This window comes from Poecile atricapillus, chromosome 5 (assembly GCF_030490865.1).
Source record: "Poecile atricapillus isolate bPoeAtr1 chromosome 5, bPoeAtr1.hap1, whole genome shotgun sequence".
Taxonomy (NCBI): Eukaryota; Metazoa; Chordata; class Aves; order Passeriformes; family Paridae; genus Poecile; species Poecile atricapillus.
Window position 1 is genome coordinate 32,426,175 of NC_081253.1, and position 24,198 is coordinate 32,450,372.

The window sequence follows — 24,198 nt, forward strand, 5'->3', positions numbered from 1 at the left end:
TGTGTGCATTTGCCACACTGGAAATCTACTGTCACAGTAATGAAGGGATGAATAGAATAGTTCTAAAAATTTTAAGGGCTGGACTGGAAAATTAATCTTAACACAGTTTGCTGCTTTAGCATTCAGTTCAACTACATCATTTTCTCAGTGTAAAAGATGAAGAGAGTTGATGTGAGACAGATGACAGGTCAGAAAATAGCACTATTTATTCCTGAGTGAGCAAGTATAAATTAGAGCCCCACTGGAGGAAAAAAATGCTCCAGAGATTCATATTGTAATACATTTCATCGAGTTCAAGATATGACATGCTGTGATGGCTTCCTTTTTCATGTGATCTGTAATGGTCACAGAAGAGAATGGAAATTAAATTAAAAATGTTGTGTTTACTTTCCCAGCGTTACACATTTCAGTGAGATCCATTTTTTAAAATGGGAATGTTTGGCATAATCTGAAAATCAAAGCCCTTTACAATATTTATGGTTATGACCTCCCAACTTAAAGCATCATAAATCACATCAGGCATTAACTGGTTCACTTTCACAAGGCACTGGTTGCAACAATACCAAAACAAAGTATTAAACCCATGCTGGGGAAGGATATTTCTAATATTATATAATACGATGCATTGCCATACTTTTAAAACCACACAGTTTTTTATGAATTATGATTTAAATACTGGAAGATATGTGCAGTCCAGTAATAGCCTTGAAGTCCTTATTTTGGCCCTCCTGGGTGATGCTTGACACTATCAGCTTCCTATCTGAAAGGCCCTGTTTATTCATTAAAACCATTTCTTTTCCCTAATAACTAATGACTTACCAATCTGTCTGCTGTAGCAAAAGAATATGATTACAAATTGTCATGTTAAAATACTATCAAAAGAATTTAATCCAATTCACAAAATATTACAATTAATATTGTTTTTAATTTGATTAATATTAATTATTATAATATATAATAATATTATAATAATATATCATTATTATAATATTAAAATATTATAATAAGTTATATGATTAATTAAAGATCAAAATAGCTCAAGTCCATTGTAGATTACTAGCCTGGAAAAAAACCCACAAAAGCATGGTAAGAAACAAAGTCAGTATTGCTCTAAAAATAGGGAGGAGTTCCAAAGCCCAGTGTATCTGGTTTGGCATTTGGACAATTAAAAAATGCCTACATAATTCATTTAATTAAGTAAGAACTTACTCATTGCTCCAAGCTATATAAATCACGCCAAGTTTAACCAAATGCACATTTCCTTGAGTATCTGTAAGACCTGTGTGATCAGAAGACAAGGCAAAATACTATTAAAAATAATATCAAGACAGTTACCATGGGTAAGCTACAAATCTGTGTCCATACAGCAACATGAACAGTTTTTTCCTTCACCTGATTTTTTGAGGTGCCTTGGAGCTATGTTGCTCTTGTATTGCTGAGCCCTGAATTAACAATCCTTCTTGTCTGCGTGATGGGGGAATGAGGTATCACAACTATTAATGACTGCACATTCATTTAATTAAAATAATGAGCACTCTGACATAATTTATTTATTATCAGAGTGGAAAAAGTTAGTTCCATGGTTTTTGGACTCTACATCTATGTTCACATGGCTTTTTGGATCTACAATTCCTTGTGACAGTTGTATGGGAAGTGTCACCGAAGATAAACCTTTTCCAGTTTTAAAAGACTGTGTTCCACTTCCTTTACATAATCATGATACAATGTATGCATATACATATATATAAATATATTTATGTGTGTTTAGATAGATAGGAGCTTAATTTTCTACTTTCATTATTACTATGTACCCTCCAGTATCACATGACATATTCCTGTAACTGTATATTGTCTTTTTTCCACACAAACATGAATTTAATACAAGATATCTAGTATCTAGACCTACACTCAAAATAAAGCATCTTTACTTTTATAGAATTTCTATCCTGACACCTCCTAAATATATTCAATTACCCTTGAACTAACCTTAACATCAGCACTCCCACTAGAACCAGTGACCCTAATGCATTATAAATGCTTGAAGTTAAGAGGAAAAGAAAGTATAAAATGTTTTAAAAGTCAAAACACAACTGAACTATTCCCTGGGAACCCATGTGCTGCAGCCTTTACAGGAAAATGCATTTACTGTAAAAAAACAGCCAAACCAAAAAAACATGCAGAAAGATAAAAAATATCTGTACTCAAATTATCACCACTCTGGAAGAAACATTATGTTTAAATTTGCTGATCTTGAGTTGGTTGGAAAACAGGAAAAAACAAACAAACAACAACAAAACAAACAAACCACCTCCTAAACCAACAAAAATACCTCCACCCTACTTGTTTTGAAGCCCATCTTGGAATTGGTACCTTGTATTTATTAAGCCTGAGCCTGGTAGATTCAGACACTGCCAGGACATTTCCTCGCTCCCTCATGATACCTAAACTTGCCACTTTTAAATGGTTTTGCTGCTACCCTTTTGTCATTTGTAAATCACCATCAATTATTTAATCTAACACTGAAATAAAATAAGTTTCAAGAGTTTCTCTCCCTTTTTTTAATAAATAATCGTGCTTTACCTCAAGACACTGAAGTGTCTGTAGCTTCTGCTGGTAAAGCTTTATTGTCATTACTTTAATACTTGAACATAAATTGATTCCTTGAGCTTCCTAGTTATTTTTGTACATCTTCTCTAAATTCCCTCTGCACACTTTCCTGAGTGAATAATTCTCTTATAAAAGTGTGTTTGTATCTAAATGACCATAAGTGTAATCTACTTGCAGGCAGATTATGTCCAAAGTTCAACCCTTAAAACAGCAATTTAAGGTTTTTTGATTGGATATTCATCTCCATTATGTCCTCCTTGCTATTTTCAGAAAGCAAAACATGGATTAGTTCTGGAATAACACTCTAAAGGTTGAAAAGCAGGAGGTATAACAAAATTGTCTCACTGAGGGTATTTGAGAATAAAAATAACGTTCAGGGAGTGGCGCTGGAAGATGAGATTGAGCGTAAGGATGGAGGGCACAGTCTGCACACACCTGTGCTGCTGCTCCTTCATCCTTCTGGTTTTCCACTGGAGGATGCTCTCCTCCAGTGAGCTGTGGGCTGCCACTGGCACTGCAGGCTGCCCTTGCACTCTCTCCTGCCTGGCAAGCCCATCCTGGCTTTTTATAGGAGCCACACACTCCTCACACCCACAGGTTTCTCATTGCTTCAGTTCTAGCGCGGTCAATTCTTTGATGGTAGCTGTTGCTTCATTTTGCCAAGTGTGGTTTCTTACCATTTCTCATCTGGAGTTTACTCACCCCTCACATGAGGAACTGACAAGGAAGCCAAGAGAAACCCAAATACTCCTTGTATTAATTTATTAGCAGGAAGCCAATTTTTGCTCAATATTGCAACCACGTATTTAGGATTTAACAGAACATTCTTCAAACTGAAGGCCAGCAGAGAAGTAAGTGGATTTTGGACAAAGCATTTTCTGCCCTCCTGAAAACAGCAGCAGGAAACAAACTCCAGTGGTCAAAATTGGATCATAAAGATGAAAAACCATATGTGTTTCTGGTCTTTAAATTGCTACTTTACAGAGTGATAAGAGACATCATATAGAACCTTATCAGGATTTAATTTCCTAACAGAAATGAGAAAGGAATGTGCAAAGCCCCTCTTACATGATCTAGCATTAGATTGCAGTACATGATAAAAATATCTTAACAGGCGTATACCTAAGGAAGATAACATTCCCTCTCCTCTTCCTGAAGATGCTTTCTATATACAACTCTTTTAAAAAACAGCATATTTCTGGTTTGCTGTGCATGACTGTCTTCTTCAGGAAATGTTTTCTGGCAAAAAGCTCCTCACAGTTACTGCATCTTTTTAGTGCTTCTGTAATAATACCTTGTAAAACGCTCTTGGTAGATGAGGTTTATGAATGAAACCTGTCAGAGTGTACATGCTACAAAAACGATTGCTAAATTTCTTTGAAATTTAATCCTTGGCTGTAGTCTAACTGTGTCATAAAGGTTCTTTACTAAAGCCACCACCACTATGAGAAAAACCTGGTTTATATGTATTTGGATTTTGCACGTACATCTTTGCCATGTCATTCTGCGTCCCCTTCCTGACTCTTGTATCCTAAATATATTTACTAAATCCCCCACACTCCATTCTATTTCTAGTCTCTGCCAACTACAATGTTATTTCCAGATAAACTCAAAGAGTTTCCAAAGAGTTCACTGTGAGCAACGTTGCCCTTTTGATCAAGGAAATGAGTACATTTTAACACAAAAATTTTGTACTTTTCACATGGTGATATATTTCCTGCAGGGAAGCTATAAAGAGCATTTACAAACAACACAGGTGTGTTCAGCATCCCTGTAGGGCCTCTGGGAGCAGGGAGCCAAGCAGTGCTCTGGATTTGGGAGCACTTGCTCTGCTGGGGAATGGGGAGCAATTTAAGTCGAGTTGCCACAGGAAATGAGGGCTCCCCCCCACTCAGATTCATCTTTGCTCTGCAGGTTTTGCAGTTTCTCCTCCTTGTGTTCCTATTCTAATCTAAAATACCTGTCCCAACAGTCAGAACAGGGTGATTTGTTTATTGTGGCTATGCTGTACAGCAGCATGTGCTGCTCTCATTGTACAGCACTACGAGTGCCATTAAAAGGAGCGGTCTTCCATGGCCATCTTACATTTTAATTAGATAAATTTTAAAAGGCTAATTATTGATAAAACACACTAACATATGTACCCCTGAACAGAGTAAGACTGCAGCCATCCCACCTTGTTTTAACAATTTCTGAGCCCTATCCCCAATGCTTTTTTTCTTTTTTAAAAAAAAGCTCCCAGAAAGCATCTATAGTATATATTTATGACACTGCTTCCTAGAAACATCTCTGAGAAGGGTTTGGCTCTTTCTTCCGCGCTCTCCACATCTATTGGGATGATGAAGCAGATAGGATTTCCCACACTTATCTCCGGTATGTCTCCTGCGTCAGGCTGTTCTGTGACTCTGCAAAGCACACTGCACATCTTGGTGCCGTGCCAGCTCTCCCTGGGAAGCCAGACTTCCAACCAAAATCACCCCACCTTACAGAAACACTCTGCTGACTATACACTTAAATCCATTTTGGCGTGAAAAAGCTTCAGATAAGTAAAAATTTCAGCAAAACCTGACCTTTTCTTGGACATGCTTCAAGACTTACTGCAATGTTATGTTCCAATTATAGAAACACCCCAAATGTATAAGCAGATATTTAAATTTTACAGATACCACCCTAAGAAAAACAATTTAGTTAAACATAAATGGGGTGATTACCTAATGGGCACGGCAAAATATTAGGAAAGTGAAGTGTTTGGATAAAACAGTAACGATTAATTTTTCATTTAATTTTTTTTCTCAAATATAACATGCTTCTGGAGATCATACTTAGTGAACATACTCGTGGTTCCAGGCCCACACAGTATTTTAATTCCATAAGGTGCGTGGGAGGTTTTTTAAATCCACATAATTTTGTGTTATTTTCTTTTTACATGTTAAGTTATTATCATCAGATGGAGGGGAAATTAAACATTCTGAATGTGTTAAAAGCCTTGGTCTTCTTGACTCCTATTACCAACTGCTAGCTATTGCTAAACTCATCCATTTTTGGAACATGAACAACCTTGATAACATCAGATGAAGACAAAATAAAAATAGAGCTTTGGCAAATCCTGTGAATTGGATTCCGGTATCTTGGAACACCGTGTGAAGCTTTTGATTGGCTTTGCAAATGTAACTCCCTATATTAATACTGAACTTAACTCATTTCCTAACTTTGCTAAGAGCAGCCAGAGCTATAGTCATGCTGGAATAGTGAGGAACTAAATAAAATCCAGGCTATGAATATAACTGTGATTTGTTTTTTCCTGGGAAAGGTTTTGAGAAAACCTTTCCAGAAAAGGTTTTGTGAAAATTATTCCTAAAAAACTTTGTATCTAGTTGTCCTTCCCTTTGGGGAACATTATGCATGTTGTTTCCTCCTTTTTCTGAAAGTAGACTGTAAAAGCCATCTTTGTCATCACCTTAATTATTTGGTTTTCAAGACAACAGAATTAAAGAGCATTTATTTCTTCATACAGTCCTTATTTTATATTCCTCATGTACAGAGCACTTGGATTTCATCACTACTCAGACACACTGTAATAAAGATGCTTAATGAGCAGCAAGCCCAGTTTTTTGCTTGTCTGGGTCGTGTTTACATGACATGACCATGCATCTGGTGCCTCAGAAGAGGTCCCTGGAGCACAGCCCTGCTCAGCAGGGGAAATTCCTGTGCTCACACACGTCTCTGCAGTACGTGCTGGTACATACAAGGTGCCACCCCTGGTTTTCACAATGCCTCCAGCAGTTTTTAGATCAAACATGCTCTGCACAGACATGCAGTAGGATGAGGGGTAGGGCTCCCATCACCTTCACATCACAAACACAAGGTCACAGAACTCCACAAACACAACTGGCTCAGCCCGAGCACCCTCTGCTCCAGCTACTCCTCTCCTGGCCTCAACACCTGCATTCCTGTCTGCAACATTCTGATGAAGCTTCTTGCCAGCCCACAAGCTCAAAAGGATGCTCTGATGAAGAATGTAGATGTTCTATCATCACACCCAGGTGCCACATCACGGGAGCAATCCCATGGCAAGGCAGGTTATTACACATGTGGGACATTACACAACCATTTCTCCCCATTTCAGGGGTGAAGAGCTGCCTGAGGTGACACAAACCAGCTGGGAAGGCTGCAGGAGGTGCCCGTGGTCCCAGCCCTTGCTGGGTGCTGGAGAAGCAGCGTCCCCAGGAGGAGTCATGCTGGGACAGTGCCACAGGCTGCAGCCAGAGATCAGCACAAGCATTTCCTTCACACAGCCAGGGTCAAGTCCTGCTCCTCAGGGCCCAGCTGAAAAACAGCACTCACATGCCTGGGCTGCCCTTGGATCCCAGCTGGCTCTTCCATGGCTGCCATAGCCTGACCATGAGCACACATCTCAGCCCAAAAAACTTCCTCAGCTGCCTTCTGACACATAAACGTGGAAAAGTGACCATCAGAAACACCAGTGACAACACTGGGTAGAGGCAAATGCAGATTTCTTTGTAAAGAAGGGTAATTTAGCCTGATGTGGGTACAATAAAAAACAATTCCAGTATGTATTATGTAAAATTCTTTACTTTCCAAAATCTTATCAGCTCTAGAAAATCACATACAGTTTAGGTACTTTACTAATAGCTTTTATTTGGTGGAGCACTAGATAAGCATCTTAGCTACAAGGTGAGAAAATATAATAGATAATTTTAAAAAGCATGGAATACTTTAAGAACCACCAAATACCCTGAATTAATTCAATTTCAGATTAAAAATATAAAGCCTCAAATGTCAGGTGATCTTACTGCAGTCATAAATATCTGAAAGTTGCGTTATTATTTAATGCTTTCCTCTGTTCATAAGCTGCTTAGAACAGAAGCACATTCTCCAGAGATCACTGGCTTATTGTGTACCTAAAGAAATTAAGCTACAGTTCAATTATGGTAAATATATTTTATTTTCCTCCAGGAATGGGAAGGTGAAAGGGCTTAAGTTCAAATGGAAATTAAATTAACAATAATAAGAAAGTTATTTAACCCCTAACTTATATAGTGTCGTCCTTGCACAGCTTTGCAAGGGCATTCACAACCAGTGTAGAAAACAAAGCATATAGAGCATATACCTCAATTTTTGTTATGGATTTTAAATTCATTTTCAAATCCTATCAGTGAACAATCATCTTCCATTTGGTAGCCATGTATTCTCTCAAGTTCCTTAAATAATGTTTAAAACTTAATTAGCAGCATGCAGCATTTACTGCTGTCCATCTGCATCCTATATCACCACCCAAAATATGATACAAATCAGCAACAGAAGATGTCTTTCCACTGGAAAACTTACAGTGCTTTGGTACAGACTTTACTTTCCCTCTGCCAAATTATTTTCACAATAATTTTGATGAAGTTTCCAGTTAGGAGTGGTTTTGCTGTTTTGGGTCATTTTATCCTATAGGGTCTAACAGAAACCACTTTTTTCCCCATTTCTTTTAAAGCTCCACAACGTGTTGAATATTACATTAGGGATAGTGTTGCTGGTTTTGCCTTCAACAACAAACATTGCAATTTAGAGATCCATAAAAATGATGAGGCCATACTTCTGGAAAGGACACTCACATCCTTAAATGCACACCACTGAGGGGCCCCACTGAAGCCAGTGAGCACCGATCCACACCGAGGAAAGTAAGCCTCAAAACCTCTTCAAGGAGTTTGTTGAAACCAAGATACATAAATGCAAATCTGCTGGTAACAAGCAGAATCAGAATCTGGAGGTCTGGATGGCTTTGCTGACTGATTTAGAACCAGGACTAAGCCAGAGGTTGTCTAGGAACGAGGCTACCTGCTTCACAGACAGAGTGTGGTACATCAGAAAGCAATTAAATCAGAGGCCTCAGCATTTGTTTTCGTTTGAGTTGCAGTCAGTACCAGCCATTGACCATTAACAGCATTTAAATAGCAAGCAAGCAGTGTCACTGTTGGGAAGCAAAGTGAACCAGCAAAGATTAGGAAATCCACTGCAGTAGGAAGACAGCTAAGCACAGGCATCAGTTATTTAGGGATTCAGTCGTGCCTGCTGCCCACAACAACAATAACAACTCTCTCTGCTGTATTTTCAGAAATGAGCTTTCTGCCAACAGTAACGCAGCAGCTGCAAACTCCACTAAAGATTTCAGCTTAATTACTACAGGATTCCTCCAAGCCCTGCTAAGCACTGACCTTACAGGGACTGACTCATGGCTCTGGAACAGAGTGTGCAGCATCCTTGCCTCTCTCTAACCCGAGCCTTTAGATGTAGAAAGCTTCATTCAAGCTCTTGACGTGCTTGCAAGGACCACCCCTGCTATTCCACCTCCTTCTAGCTCGGAAATTCCTGTAGGCCACACACACAATGACATATAATTTCTTACAGTTTGTGCTGGTATCCTACAAACCCACAAAAAAAGCCTTTTGCTTCAGCACATGGCAACACATTTGTTGCCTCATCCTGCTCTTGGAGTTAATGAGGATTACAGCCTGTTTCCACAAGAAAGGAGCCTTCATCTTTCAGCTGGGAAACTTAGATACACAGATATATGTTCTGTCCATGCATGACAAATATATTGATATCTGTAACTATTGCACCACTTTCACCTCCAGGGAACACAGAAAATATTAATGCTTTTATAATATATTGCTGGATTGCAATGTATCATCTTATAAAGGATGTTATAATGATTATCATACTAGTAAATTATAGACAAGAGACTGTGGGGCATATGAAAATCATAGTCAAGCTCTTATGGGCAAGCTCTTGTTTTATAACACACCACAGATCCAAAATAACACATGGACCCCTGCAAACATAGGCAGGAAAAGAGCAAAACCCTTTTGATTGGCACAGGGATCAGCTGCTGCTCAAGGAACTCCCTGCTCATGCTGGTAATTTCCTCTGCCATGCTCCCTGTGATTGCTTTGCACAAGGAGAAGTAAAACAGAATCATGCAAGCTCGGACACCGCCTAGAAAAGAAATCTTTGAATTCCCCTGGCAAAATGAGTGAAACAGCAACATCATCAGGACCCCGATACAGCTTAGGTTGCCTCGCCAAAGAGCGGGAGAATCTACTCAGGAACCCCACTCCTAATGAAAAGCAGTTACTGCTGACAAAAATGTGTTTTTAATGGCAAATAGTGCCAGGCTGGGAGTGCTGGTACAGTCTAATGACATAAGTTAATGCTGTATCAACTTCCACCCCCGCAAGGCTCTGGAACAATAGCTCTGAGTGACAGAAAAGTCTTCTTTGTGCACTATTGAAATCAACTGAAAGCGAAAAGAAAAGGCAAATAGGTTACAAACACATCGGAAAGGAAATTTAATGGGTGAAATTCACCGTTCCTTTTCCTTTCACCACTTCCTGACAGTTTATTGTTCACATCTTGCTCAGGGCTACCTTCTGCCTATTTGGAAATGGCCCTGGTCCCCCTGAACAAGCTGTTTCTAGCTACCACTTCCCTGTACTTTGTTATTTTAATGAAGAGCCTTCCTAGTTGGCACAAGGCTATTTTCTATTTAAAATCGAACTGGCTGGCTAGTCAATACTTAGCAGTAGCAGAACAACTGTAAAGAGGAAAGTGTTGCCCTGAATTCTGTGGTCCACTCTTAGTTTTTTATTAAAAAACTATTATTTTATTAAACAGTAATAACTTGTACTCTTCTCCTTCATGGTACTTAGAAACAAAGAAAACCCCTCCAAGATCATCCCCTGATGTTCAAGTATAAAAAGTTTGCTAACAGCAGAGAGTTAAGACTTAGTGGAGAATGGATGAACAATATCCCAGTGGGCATCTAAACACAACAGTTCATTCACAGCTCAGTGTTATTGCAATAATTGCCATTACAATAAGACCTATAAATGTATTTACTAGTAAACATGTTCCAAACAATTGCAATACATGGTGCTGTTGGGGTAACACAACATATAAAGAAAGCTAAAAATCAAAGCCAATTTGCCACGTACCTGAAAAGTCATACAACACTAATGCCGAAATAAACAATGCCATTATGTCCTATTAATGTAATTCCCTTTTCTCTTCCTTTGGAAATACAAATCTATTTCCCAATCTCACAGCATGTCCATTTTCATCCCTTGCTGGTTTAATGTCCACACATTGCAAAAGCGTGCACACTCACCACTTGTGCACCACAATGCTTTTATGCAAGAGGCATTTTAGGGGGAGAACAGAGAAAGCCAGAGGGGCAAATGTCTCTGCACCAATTTCATTCACTCTGGATGGAATTAGTACAGCAGAGAATGTACTATCTCTTTCTAGAGTTGGGAAATGCCATCTGATGGAAAGGATGAGAAACAGGAATTGTGGAGAGATGTTAAATGCTTTTTTTGCTTTTGTTCCATATCCAGGTGAATATTTTGAAATATGGCAGCTGTAAAAGCCAAATCTATACATTTTTTCCAGGCAATTCATCTTCAAATCTGCCTTCATTCTTTTCCAGAAAGAATTAAAATTTCACCAAAAAATTCACATGCATCCAGAATGAATAATCCAAAGTTACAAATAGGGTACAGAGTCAGATGATGATAATTAATCTCTTAATGAGAATGAACGCCATGTAAAGGAGCTCCAGAAGCAATCCAAGCCCCAATTTCTGACTTGTAAACCTTCAACTCAAATCTTCCTCCTCCTTTCAAAAGGACTGGTGAAACATGGAGCTCTTTGATGACAGATTTGCAGCCTTTCTCTCAAACTGGGAAATCTGAACGACACCAAAATACGGTTTAAGAGGTTTGGAATACAGAAAGCTGCTATAAAGCTCCATATACATGAATCCCTGTATAGCATTTCTGGAATCAACTGGTGAATTGGATCAGTAAGTGCAGCTTTGGTCTGTCCTAACAAGATAGAGGCCAGATTGGCAGGCTGAAGCCAGCCTTTAACTCATGATCCCCCAGGCCCACGGAGCAGCTAAACTGCTACGTGACTGACAGGCAGGCAAATGTGAAACATGCTTTTCTACTTGTGGGATTATATATTTCAGTATAGCTACTCTCTGTCTTTCTATCTTATTTTTCTCCATCTGATCAGGGCTCTTTTTGCTAATACAGGCACCCTCTCTTTGACTTCCAACAGAATAATAGTCAGTAATAACCTGCAAAGCAAGGCTTACATAGTGATCACTTTGATTATACAATCTCTAACATCAGAAGTTACAATTTCCTCTTTCCATCCCTTTCTTCTCACTACAGAGGTCCAAATTTACATGCTTTACAAAGAGAGAATCACCTGCAGAATTATCAGGAAAGAAATTCTCAGGAGAGAGTTTTCTCCAACACCTGAGACTCTACTATTGCCCAGCCTCTGTGAGATCTCATTTCTACTGCTGTCACAACTGCCCTGGATTAGTTCTACAAGAAGCATCCCTTTATTTTTTCACTCCTTGCTTGCCCAAAGAAGGCTTCAATCCATGCAGATGCCCACAGTAACCCAAAACCTTAAATCCATGTTTTTGCCGTGCTGATATCACCTGGAAGCACTGCCCTGCTGCAAAGCCCTTAAAGATTCAACTCCAGTGGGGGTCTTTAGTGATGACCAACAGCTTCTGTATTTTATTTGCACCAAAGCACATATATTATATATAACATTTTCCCTTCCACTCAGTGAATGGATCACAACAAATCATCTGGAAACCTCTACAGCCAGCAGATGCAAATGTGCTTTCTCTTCCACTGAGCTGTATCTGAGGGCTGTGAAAGTGCAACCTCTTCTCCCCCCCGTCTCTCACAAATCTTGCAAATAAAGTGGTACCAGCTGCTTCAAAATAAATAGCAACAGCATTCATTTTCCCTCAGACAAATATAACTTTTACACCACTTACAATGTTTTCCCACTTTTTTCGCCCTATAGTCTTCATAAAAGTCTCTCAAATGTGATACGGGTAATGTAGGAGGGAAGAAGTATCCATCACCACTTGCCAGGGATAAGGCACTAAGGAGAAGAGACTGAGGGCCTGACAGCATCATAAATCTAGCTACACTTGGGTTAAAGGAAATAACACCAAACAACCCACCAACCAACAGAAATCCCTTCTCACATCAGACTCTCTCCATCTCAAGGGTTTTGTCTAACACACATACCCTCAGAAGACAAAATTTTATACTTTTCCCCCTCTGTCACTGCTTTCTGGATTAAAGTCAGCACCATCCCAGCATCTCCCCATGGCCACTCCAGCTCCAGGACAGGCAGCAGCCAGCACTTGGCATCACATCCTGCAGCTCTCACCACATCCTGAGAATAAAAGGGGAAGAATGAATCAGCTATTTTAGAGTTATAGCATATCTTGGCCATTAGCAGAAAAAAAAACTACAGGAGACAGTGCTGATTAATGCATTCCTCTTCTTTCTGCTTCTCAGTTAAGCTTGTAAAGGCTTGTCTGTCAACTCCTGCTCTTCCCAGCATCCATGGGGTTTCCTATGATATAATTATCAAAATAAATTAAAAAAAAAAGTTTTCTTTCTCTTCAGCATCAACTATATTTGTAGAGGACATTAGAGCTCAGGGAAGAGGGAAAATAATAAATCTGCAACAGCAAGGACAGCAAATAACTGCATTCTCATAAGCACTAAGAGTTTTATTTGCCATACTAAGGATGAGATAAAGTTGTACCATAGGTATTCAAAGGAGCTTGAAAACAGGGAGAGCAAAATATTTCCTCTCTTTCTCTCAGAGACAAAAGGTGCCTCTGATTTTAGGGGATTGAAGTGGATTGCAGCACGACTGCTGTTCACCCAGTCCCAGCCCTGAAATGGAAAGCCCTGAAATACCCATTTATTTCCCTTCCAGCTCCATCACCTGGGAGCTGGAAGCGTGTTCCATGCTGTGATCTCTCCTTGTTTTCTTCCAGGCACGGCTGAGGCTGGTGGCAGAGGGGATTAGGCTCTGAGCTCCACTAGCTCCAAGTGTGTCATTAGAATGACTCACACTGAGGAGGAACTGTGGTTTTTGGTGACTCACATGATGGCTAGTTTGGAGCTTAAGCCCTGTGTTCAATCCTTAGCTTGCAATCCCTTCAATAATCTTTTAATATGAAGTTTAGTTCATATACAGGCCAGCAGAGCTCCCTTCACTAAAATTAATTGGAAATGGATTGTGAAAAGCCACTCACATTAATCACCATGAACAGTAAAAAGGAAGTATATTTCTTGGGGTAGGTTTGTTGGGTTTTTTTTTTTCATTTTATCTTTCCAAAGCATACCAGAAGGGCTGCTAACCAAAGTCAGCACAGTGCAGTCAGAACCAGCAAAGGCTTTTCAGAACTCTTTGTAAGCACACAGCATCCCTGCATCACCAGAGGTAACATACGGCCTGATTTAGGCTCGGGCAGAAAACAGCCCTTCAGTGCAACATATCCCCACCCCCAGTCCCACCTTTTTCTGTCCTGGAGACTTGGCCAGATGGCTTAAAAAATGTGTGGAATATGACATTTTAATTATAGATCACCTGCAGTTAGACCAGGAGAGACCTCTCTGAAGAATAAGGGAGAACAATTAAAGAAAGAAGGATAGGCTGGTTCTGTCTCCTCAGATGGCACAGGGGAAACAGGAGCAGGGAACAGACAGGATGACAGGCCAATTAAAGTTGTTCTTCTGGCCTGAGTGATGTTGGCACCAAGTCCAGATCTCATTCTCCTGGCATCTCCTTTGTGTCCTATGGCATCTTCCATCTGAGGAAAAGCATCTCCTGCAGCCCCACTGAGCCAGCTCAGGGCTCCAGCTGGCACTTAGGCTCTGAAGTTTTGGCATTTGCTTCAGGAACTTGCTGGACTCCATCTCATCCTCCACCATGGCCAAGGAAATTATTTTGGTGCAGAGGAAGTGGCTTGAAAAGTGCATGCCATGTCTGATCCAGAAATGATCCCCAATGTAGCAGCAGAGCTGGTAGGATTTTTTGGAGCATCCCATGGCCACAGCGACCTTACAAGAGCAGCTGTCCATTTCCAGGGGCCGTGAGATTATATCAGATTAAATGTTTGAGCTTTGCAATAGGTCTTTGCTGTCCACTTTTTGTTAAAGTGGGATTGCATTCCAATCCATACATTTTGTGATATTACCAGTAAGTGGTTTCATTCTTTGCATGACAGTTATTTCAGCTCTGAATTGCTCCCGATCAGTCGGCTTAATTCCATCAATAACAACCTAATAAACGGGCTTTAATCTTGCAGTAATGGATACTAATGGCAGCTTACACTGGAGGAGCCTTTAATTAAAGCAATTTAGGCTCAGCTCTGGTCACAGCCAAATGCTAGCCCACGCCACTGAGGTTTTCTGCTCGAGATCCTGTAGCCCAGGCTTTCAGAGCAAGCCATGCAAGCAGAAAGAAATTGTATTTGTGGACTGAAGTGGGAAACTGCTCCCAAAGGTGTCTGGAAGATTTCTTTAGCCCTCAGCAGCAAACATGCTCCTGAGGTGCCCCAACAGTTGTGTTTTTTTTATATAGATGGTTTGTTTTAAACAAATCTTTAATATTTTTCTTTTTTTTCAGTGAAGTCTGGGGATCAGAAAACAAAATAGAGAACTATCACACACACCAGTCCAGATTTAAGAAAGAGTTCAGCAGAACAAAATGGCACTGTTCCTTGAACATTTGCCATATTTCACCCATTCCTTAAAAGAGATGGTGATTTCCAACAGGTCTGATTTCAATCAGCCTCAAGAATTAAATATTTCCCTTTTTTCTGTCCCCTTCTCGAGAGTTTTCCATGCAACAATGTCACAGTTTATCACTGTGCTCTTTTAAGGTCCAAGGATTTTTTTGCTCTCTCATCTTCAAAGTGATTAATCTCTCTTTTTCTATTAGACCTTTAATGAGTCTGAGACAGAAAATGAAGAGTGCAGATTGCCATGGTGGTCTGGGCAGCCTTCAGCAGCCCAAACAAGCGACTGCTCTGCAGCAACTCCAGCACTGCCAGGACAAATGTTCCACGAATCTGGGAGGAGACAGATGCTGCCATTTTATTTCTGTCTTCTCTAAATGAGGCTTGTCATTAAATTCAGGAAGAAAACAAGGACTGGCACAATGTAAAAAGATGAAAAGACATGGGGGTATTTTGGGGAAAGCCCTTTAAAATGAAAGTGGTGTTGCTGTAGATGTAAAGTCTCAGGCTGAAGTTAAACTACGGTCAGGTTAAGATGATACAGAGAAAAACCTTAAAGCTTTTCTAGAAGATACATAAAACAAAATTTCCTCCACTGATGCCATGCTTAACCAATGTCAGGTTAAGTGATCAGACTGTAGGACATTCAACCAATTAACTTCTCTGAAGCATTTCCCAGCCAGAGAAATGCAATGCTGAGCTGTAATAGCAGCAACCACATTTTTTAACCGATAATTGAATTAATTACTGTAGACATTTAAATTTCATAGCATAAGATAAGCACAGAAATGTTAACATCCAGATATTTCTATCACCAAAGGCAAGTGCTAATTTTTTCAAGTCAATATTCCCATGGCAACTTTGTTACTGCCAACAAGGAATATGAGACAATGACACACATCAAGTGTGTAAGATAAGAGGGAAAAAGGGACTATTCTAAATGCCTGCAACTTTTTAATTCAGAAAACACCAGAAAATAATGGATAGACCCTTACAGTGATGAAAACCTGTGCTGTGTACCCCTTTTCATCCACTGGCATACTCTGGAAAAGGTTACTCAGAGGTTATGGAATAATCCCTTCTATTAGGTTTCTAAATTGGAGAAGGCAGACATCTCTCTGGAATGGTCTAGGAGCAGGGTAATCTCACTTGACACCAGCATACAGGAGAGACAATGCATCTCCTCAATTTTAGGATGTGAAATTACTTGCACCTCTTGGCCTCTTGTTATTCCCTCTGACAGAGTCCTGCCTGTGCCTATAGACTCAGAAATGGAAAAATAAAATCAGGAGTAACTCGATGCATTGCACAACCTTCTTCTTCACTTGCAAGAACATTTCAGGAGATTTCAGAAACTCTATTATTCATGGGTATTTTTGGAATTTGTCTTTTAGTCTGGTATTTATCTTTCTCCCAGTTTCTACTCCACAACCTTGCCAGCAGTCAGTGACTTTCTTCTGTGTTAACAAAAGTCTTCTGTTCTTCTGTCTGATAACCAAATCTTCCCACATTACTATAAAACCATTTTCCTAGAGACTCAAACGTAATTATTGCATGCTGGAAACTTGAGATACTTCAGCAACAAAATTGTTAAATCAACTAATTGTCTGGGGATAGATGCACATATCTACTTTAAAAAATTTTCTACTTTAACAGGTATATATGTAGGAAAGATGAACAAAATTGTAGCATTTATTCTGTCTTGAGGCATTTGTTTATGTCACTATATACAACAGGTAATTTTTGCAGCAGTGAAAGCAGTTTTTTATTTTTATGATTAAAGGATGACAAGCCAGCTGCAGATTAAGTATAGATATGTCCTTCAAGAAAGCTGGTATAAAATGAAATTTTGGGAAAACATTTGGGATTTACATATTGTATGAGGACAGCCTTCCATGAATTTTGACTAAAGAGACAAACCCATACATGGAAGTGGCAGAAGCCATACAGCATGAACTGTACCCAAAAAATGACTGCTTCCTCCCCCAAAACAGCAAAAGAGGAGAAATAAAATTTCCATTTGATGTGGTTCCACATGGTGAGGAGGTCCAGCCAACACAGGCACCCAAGGTTACTGCACTATTACCACGTAATTTAAATAAAATTTTAGCTTCTTCCCATCCCTGCAAATTTGCCATCAACAGAGCTACACCAAGAGCTGGGACCACCATCCTTAATTATCTTTTACACAAGGAAAAACAAGGTCAAAGAACCTGACATTTCCACAGCTTATGAAGCACTTCATAAGGATATATTCAACTTGGCTTCAAACATCCTTACAGTCACAAAGACACTAATAGGAGCCAAGTACTCAATTCTCAGCCTCAGTTGCCAGATTTGGGGATGCTGGTCAAGATCTGCAGGGCACTTTGGAGTGAGTTCTCTAAGTGGCAGCTGAAGCAGAGGAGAGGCACTGGAGTTTAGTCAATATTATCATCATGAGCCAAGGACAGAGAGCACAGACACAACAGAGCCCCAGCACAGCATGACCTCCCACTCAGGGTTCTGAAAATGTAACTGAGTCTGAGCCCCAGTGCTGCTCCAGAGGCCAGAGTACCTTTTCCAGCATCCATCCCTTCTGAGGAAGCCAGGGCTTTTCCCAAAAGGCTTTGGTCTCTCTGGCTCTGTAGTGCTGGTACTGAGAATGTAACAATTTTACTGAACTATTTCCCTAGCTTCCACTTCACAAAGTGGGTTGAATGCTCAGGAGAGACCACTAAGAGTTAAAACCACTGTGGCTGGAGCAGTTTTATAAGCAGTAAGACTGCTGGCTGTTGTTGCTTTGCCAGGCATCTTTAGTACAGTACTGAGCACTTCCCAGCTTCTCCTTCTGTCAAAGTCAGGGGAGGGGAAAATCCAGCATCAAACTATACTGATGCAAATTCAATTGCACTTGTAATAATAGCTGTCATCCTTATCACTTTCCCTGAGAATGTTTTCTGGGTATCCTCCTTTTCTCCTACACTGACAAAAAAAAAATATATATTTGAATTCTTTTCTCATAGCTTATTCACTGTTTTGAATCCTGATATGAAGGGAGAATAACATTATGCACCAATTTTATGCAGATAATGAGAGTAGTTCCAGCAGTGGGCAGCTTCCCTGTGATGGTTTTATATTAATGCATTGGTCAACAAAGGGAGTAATTCCTTATTGTGAAATATTCTATTCAATAACTTTATGAAATTTCACAGTCCTGATGAAAACCCAGCCAAATAATTTTTGTGCTAAAAATACCCGGAAAAGTTACTAAAAATCTACAAAAGTATTCATTCCCCATTCCCCAAAACATGAAGTCTTCTTTACTTGTTCACCTTCCCACCCCTTGCATTTAAATGTCATGGCATTTCCAGATGTGAAAGCTCTCCTTTGTAGTATCCCAGCACATTCAGAAATGAAAATTTATGCTAGGGAAGATTTCACATTTATCTATAATATTGCACTCTGTTGAAAATCTAAGTATCTTATATTTTAAAATAGGATGCTTTATGATCCAGCTCCTTCCAAAGTTGCTGGCAGAACAGCACCCAGTGTGATACTTCCAGAGATTTTTGGGCATTGTGTCTGTGCGAGGGTATTCTCCAGACCTCCCCTGCTAACAAGCAGGGGGAATTTTTAACAGAGAACAGATTACACAAGGGTTGCAGAAGAAAGAGATTATTAATCCCCTCTACCTGTCACATGCCCACATTCTTTTTCCTATACATTGATGTGAGGAGTCTCCAACTGCTTTGTTTTATTCAATACCTTGCTTTTTTTCCTATGGCTTGGAGACATGTATCCAAATTGGAATATTCCATGCATGCCTCTAAGGCATTTCATGATCAGGAATTCAAAAGGAAGATGTGAACAGAAACAGGGAAAAGCACTCTTGGAGGCAGCAATTCCAGTGTTACAGACTAGCTGACGCTGACAGTGACTGCAGTTTGCACATTATCCACAAGGACAAAGTTTGCAATGTTTTTCAGAATTCTACTCTAATTTCAGTGCTTGCACCAGAAACACCCAACAGTTTCTGATACCAACAGAAGAGGGTGTCTATCCTCTGTGCTTTGCAAAAATCAACACTGGGTGATCATCTGAATTGCCTTATTTCTTTATCTTATAATTTTAAAGACAGAAGGCAATAAGCATCCAGTACAAGCAGACGTATCTTGCCTATTTTTGCATTGTGTAACCTTTTTTAATGCAGCACTTAAATGGGTCAAATTAGAATTAAAATATCATATGTGTAATGATGATTTTGCTAATAACTTCCCAGATAACTTTAATCACTCTGACATCCTCTATAATAGATTTCAGTCTTGCATTTATATATTTATCTGGTATGCACTTATGCAGACCTAATTCTTAAGGAAAAACCCTTCCGTTTGACTCATTTTACATTCCTACTTTTAAAAAACCCACACCACCTTTAACATTTAGATTATCTACACTGTAAAATAAAAATTCAAATTACCATCACAAAATTTAATGGGATCAGGTCGTTTAAATTCACTAAAAAACTAAGGTCACACCACTCAGCCAATAAAGGTTTAAAGTGGGAACGTTAAAGGAAAGAAAATGGGCAGTAAAACATTCTGAGAAACATAGATTGTTTTCCTTTTTTCTTACTTAGAGGTGGCGTGGGACACAGGGGAAAGGTGCTCAGCATGGGAATAACTGCAAGAAATCTCCACTGGCTTCAGGAGAAGGAAATTACAGTAATGTGGGATGGAGAGAAGCCACACTTGCCATAGAACAGGAAAAATGAAAACAAGGGAAAAGTCTGCCCTCCCACTAAGACAACAGTGTCTTCTAAACAACTCAGTCAAGGACACCTCTTGGCGTATTTTTCATGTAGAAATGCTGATTTTGCACTCTGAGACGAGAGGTACCCAGCAGCTCTGGTGAATGCACTGAACATCCAGGCTGTGTCTGCCTGCTCCAGTCTGTGCATCAGCATCATCCTCAGCGCTGTACCTCTGGCTCATCACTTCTGCAGCAGCCTGAGAGGTACCAGGTGCTGTCCCATCACTGTTGGGCTAAGCCCAGCATCCCTGAGCCCCTCAAGGTCAGGCAATCAAGGACTGCATTTGGTATTCCTGTTTTAATAACAGTGAAGAGAGCACTAAGGTCTCCCTGGGTCGTGCTTCAATTCAAAACTGTCAGTTCTCTGCCAGCACTTACAGCAGAGTAGCATCACATTGCTTGTAAATGATGAAAGATTGCCTAATTCTTCCCTGGTTTGTTCCTGTGCCTCTGCAGAATGCAGTATGTGGGTGACAAGTGACAAAAAAATCAAAATGCTTTAAAGTAATAGCTCATGCTGCAGGAAACCAGAGCCCCACCTGCTTGTTTTGCTGGCTCAAGGAATATGCTCCAGAGAACAGAAATAAATTAGAATTGTCAACATCCTTAGCAAGAAACATATTGTAGAAGCAACAGAAATATTGTCATGCCCCTTTCCCAAATAGTCACAGTTGCTCCTTTACAGAGACACTGAAGGGCTCATTCGGTTTTAAACATATTTTATTAATGAGTTATTCCACAGAACACCTTGATAACATCTCCTTCCTTCTCTTTTGATGAAAGAGCCAGCAAGCTACTTTGCAAAGCAGTCTCAGTCAATATACTTCCATGGGGCTCTTCATGTGTCATGTCAGGTGATAAATATATCACTCCACTAAGCCAGATTCTTCAAGGAGTCTGCTTGATGCTTGCAAACTTTGAAAAATGAATGACAACAGATCAGTTGTATATAAATTAAACTAAAAGTTGTACCTAAATTAAATAAAAACAATAAAGAACACAACTATGCAGACAGGCAGATTGTTTTCAAAGATACAACACTAAAAAATGTCAAGCTTTTATTTCCTGGGGGAAAAAAAAAATAAAGCTTTCTCATTTTCTAATTTGTTGGGTCATTTTTAGATGGAAAGCATTTTTTCTAACATGGTAGACAATAAAAAAAGAAAAAATAAATAAATAAAATTAGTGAAAATTTTCAGATGACAATATCCTTTTACCAATTCACAAAATAACCAACAAAAACATTGGCAATTCAAGAACAAAACCCACAAAAAAAACCCAAAAATACAACCTTGGTAGCCAGAGTACATCTGTGTAATGTAATAGCAAAATTGATGGAGTACTTTACACACAGTCTCCATGTTCTTGCAGAATAATTAATTCTTTGGATACTCTGATTAATGCATGAATACAACTGAAGAATTGATAAAAATAATTTTAAAAGGAAATGGAGGGAAAGGGAAGGGCATATTCATTCAAGTTTAAAAATAAATTTATCTTGAGCTATGTTTATTTCCCACATAAATTTCTTTTGGTCCTATTACAATCAACTCTCAAAAATCAAACATTAATTTTGAATGCAAGAAACCTGTTTAATGTCAAATTAATGTCAGTTTAACAAAAATATGTGAACAATCTAAACTACTAATCTGCGATCTAAACCAAACTAGGGCAGGACAAAGCTACACCTGAGAACCAACTCTGATACAGTCCTACTTTCATCCCTGGCAGGATTTCACTTTTTCATCATCATAATTGAGCTAATCTGCAGATTTAAAGTTGGACCATTATCTCTTCAGCTCTCCAGTAATGACCCATATCTGCTTAGCATTACCACAGTCCACAGAATGCACCATAGGTAAAAACCAGGCTGTTTATTCTGCTTTTTAATGTGACTTCCTTTGATTGTTCAGTTTCAGTGCTTCACTGGCTGCCTAATTGCATTACCAAGGCTGTCAATAACCACAGCATCACCAAATACAGTAAAGCATTTCTTGAAAACACACTTCAGAACTTATAATTAATTAACTTTGTGAAAATTCTTTAGATTTTTTTGATTTTACAACACTCATCTTGAGACTACTCTTTTCCTGAAGTACCCAACACCTTGTCTGCTTTCAAACCATTCAAGTGTCCTGCAGATAAATTACAGTGCTGGCAATGCCAGTAGCTTGGTCTTATTCAGAATATACCAAGAGCAGGCTGAAAAGCTGTAGCTTTCTCATTAAAAAGTTTGTGTGCTTGTTTAAGAAATTAGCAGTACTAATTAAATCAATATTTTACTGATCCTTCCCCACAGACTTCCTGTTCTTATTCAAGCATTCGTGTCTCGCTGTCAAGGCTGGGTTTCTGCTACAGTTCCAGGCTGCTCTGGATGGATCTGCACAGATCCCTCAGATGAGTTCGTGACTGCTTCCATTTGCAGAAGTCATGAGTGTCTTTGTTAGACAGACTTCAAATAAAAATGAAATACTGGCAGGAATTTAAACAGCAGCACTTTATCCTTAAATACTTCTGTTTATTAAGGACTGGTGCAGAGAGTGCCCTGAACTCCAAGACAACAAAACCCACATGTGGCCTAATCATCCTGGGAACAGGAAAAAGATATAACCACATCATGCAGTCATCTTGTGCAAACTAATTCGATCTACAGCCACTGATTGGATTTGGTGCACTGCAGCTGAAGCCAGACACGAGGCTCCCAGACTGGAGCTGCTGAGGGATGGAGTGGCAGCATGGACTGGGGCAGGAGGCAGCACCTCTTGTCTGGGAACACTAAGGATGCTCCATGAAAAGTGAAGTAGGTCTTTGGCTAATTACCTTAGTCCACAAAAGGCAGCCAGACCTGGGAATTCAGACTGTGGAAGAGGTAAAGCTGAAGGTGGTACCTGCTCTTCCCATCCCTCACCTCCTCAAAAGACCTTCATTTACGGTGGGGAAAGATGTTTCAGACAGAATTGAATAACTACATCAAGAAAGAAATAAGGCACCAATAAGAAACAGCTAGTAATAGAAACCATTAGTCACCAGAAGTGGAATGATGTTACTTAAGTTATGTCTTGCAGAGACAACAAAGGCACAGAGTCACAATGAGATGGTTGGTGCATAGAAAAAGAGAGGGGAAAGGTTCTTCAGCTGCATGTTTTGGCAAGACAGACATCAAAGAAGGAATAAATTTTTTCTTCCTATTAGACATAAGAAATCACACTGTGAAAATGAGACAAATAATTTGCTTCAAATATCAATAGGAGCACAATGTTGTTCTCAGGGGGAAAAAAAGCAGGTGAAATAATGGAAATAGAGGACAAAGGAGGAGAGGATACTTTTACAATTGAAGAATGGGAAAAAAAAAATGCAGAGCACATTAAATCCAAGAATCTAAGCACACAATTACAGATAAATAGTGATTTGGCTGCCTCTTTCTACCTTGTAAATAATCAAAATCATGGATAGCTTTATGTGTAGAGACTTACAATGTAAGCACTTACATTTGGGTGGGAAGAGGGTGAGGAGAATGATCTGGACAATTTCTACATGGCTTTCCACTGATTGCTTCAGTATGTCACAACAGTTTTCATCCCTCAGATCAAAAGCTGCAGGTTTCCATTCTAAGGAGAACTTTACTCTGATAAACACTGGACCAAGCACTCTGTGTTTGTATTCTGTCAATGGGTACTAATATCACAAAATAATTTTACATTGCCCATTTATATGGGCTTACATAAAAAAGTAAACTGCCAAAAGTAGATGTTGGAGCTGCACTAGCAAACATTTATAGCTGTACTGAAAACATTGACCACCAGTTTTAGGAAGAAAGTCAGATATCATATTGCCAAGTCAGGCTGTTCTGTCTCCTGCAAGTAAAAGTGGTGAATCCTTTTTGTTGTTCTTGTTCTTGTTCTTTGAGGGTTTTATCTTTTTTTTTTTTTTTTAAATAAGGTGTTAAGCACCAGGGCAAAGCAGGTGTTTCTCAAATAAAAGCAGGACACGTATTTTTAGGCTGGACAACCTTCAATGTAGAAGGTCATTTCTGCAGAAAAGAAGAAAAGCAACAAACCAAACACTGAAGAAAACCAGGGAAGTATGAAGTTATCAACCAATACTGTATTTGAAGACAATATTGAGGTTTCTCTGAATTGCTCAGTTACTCA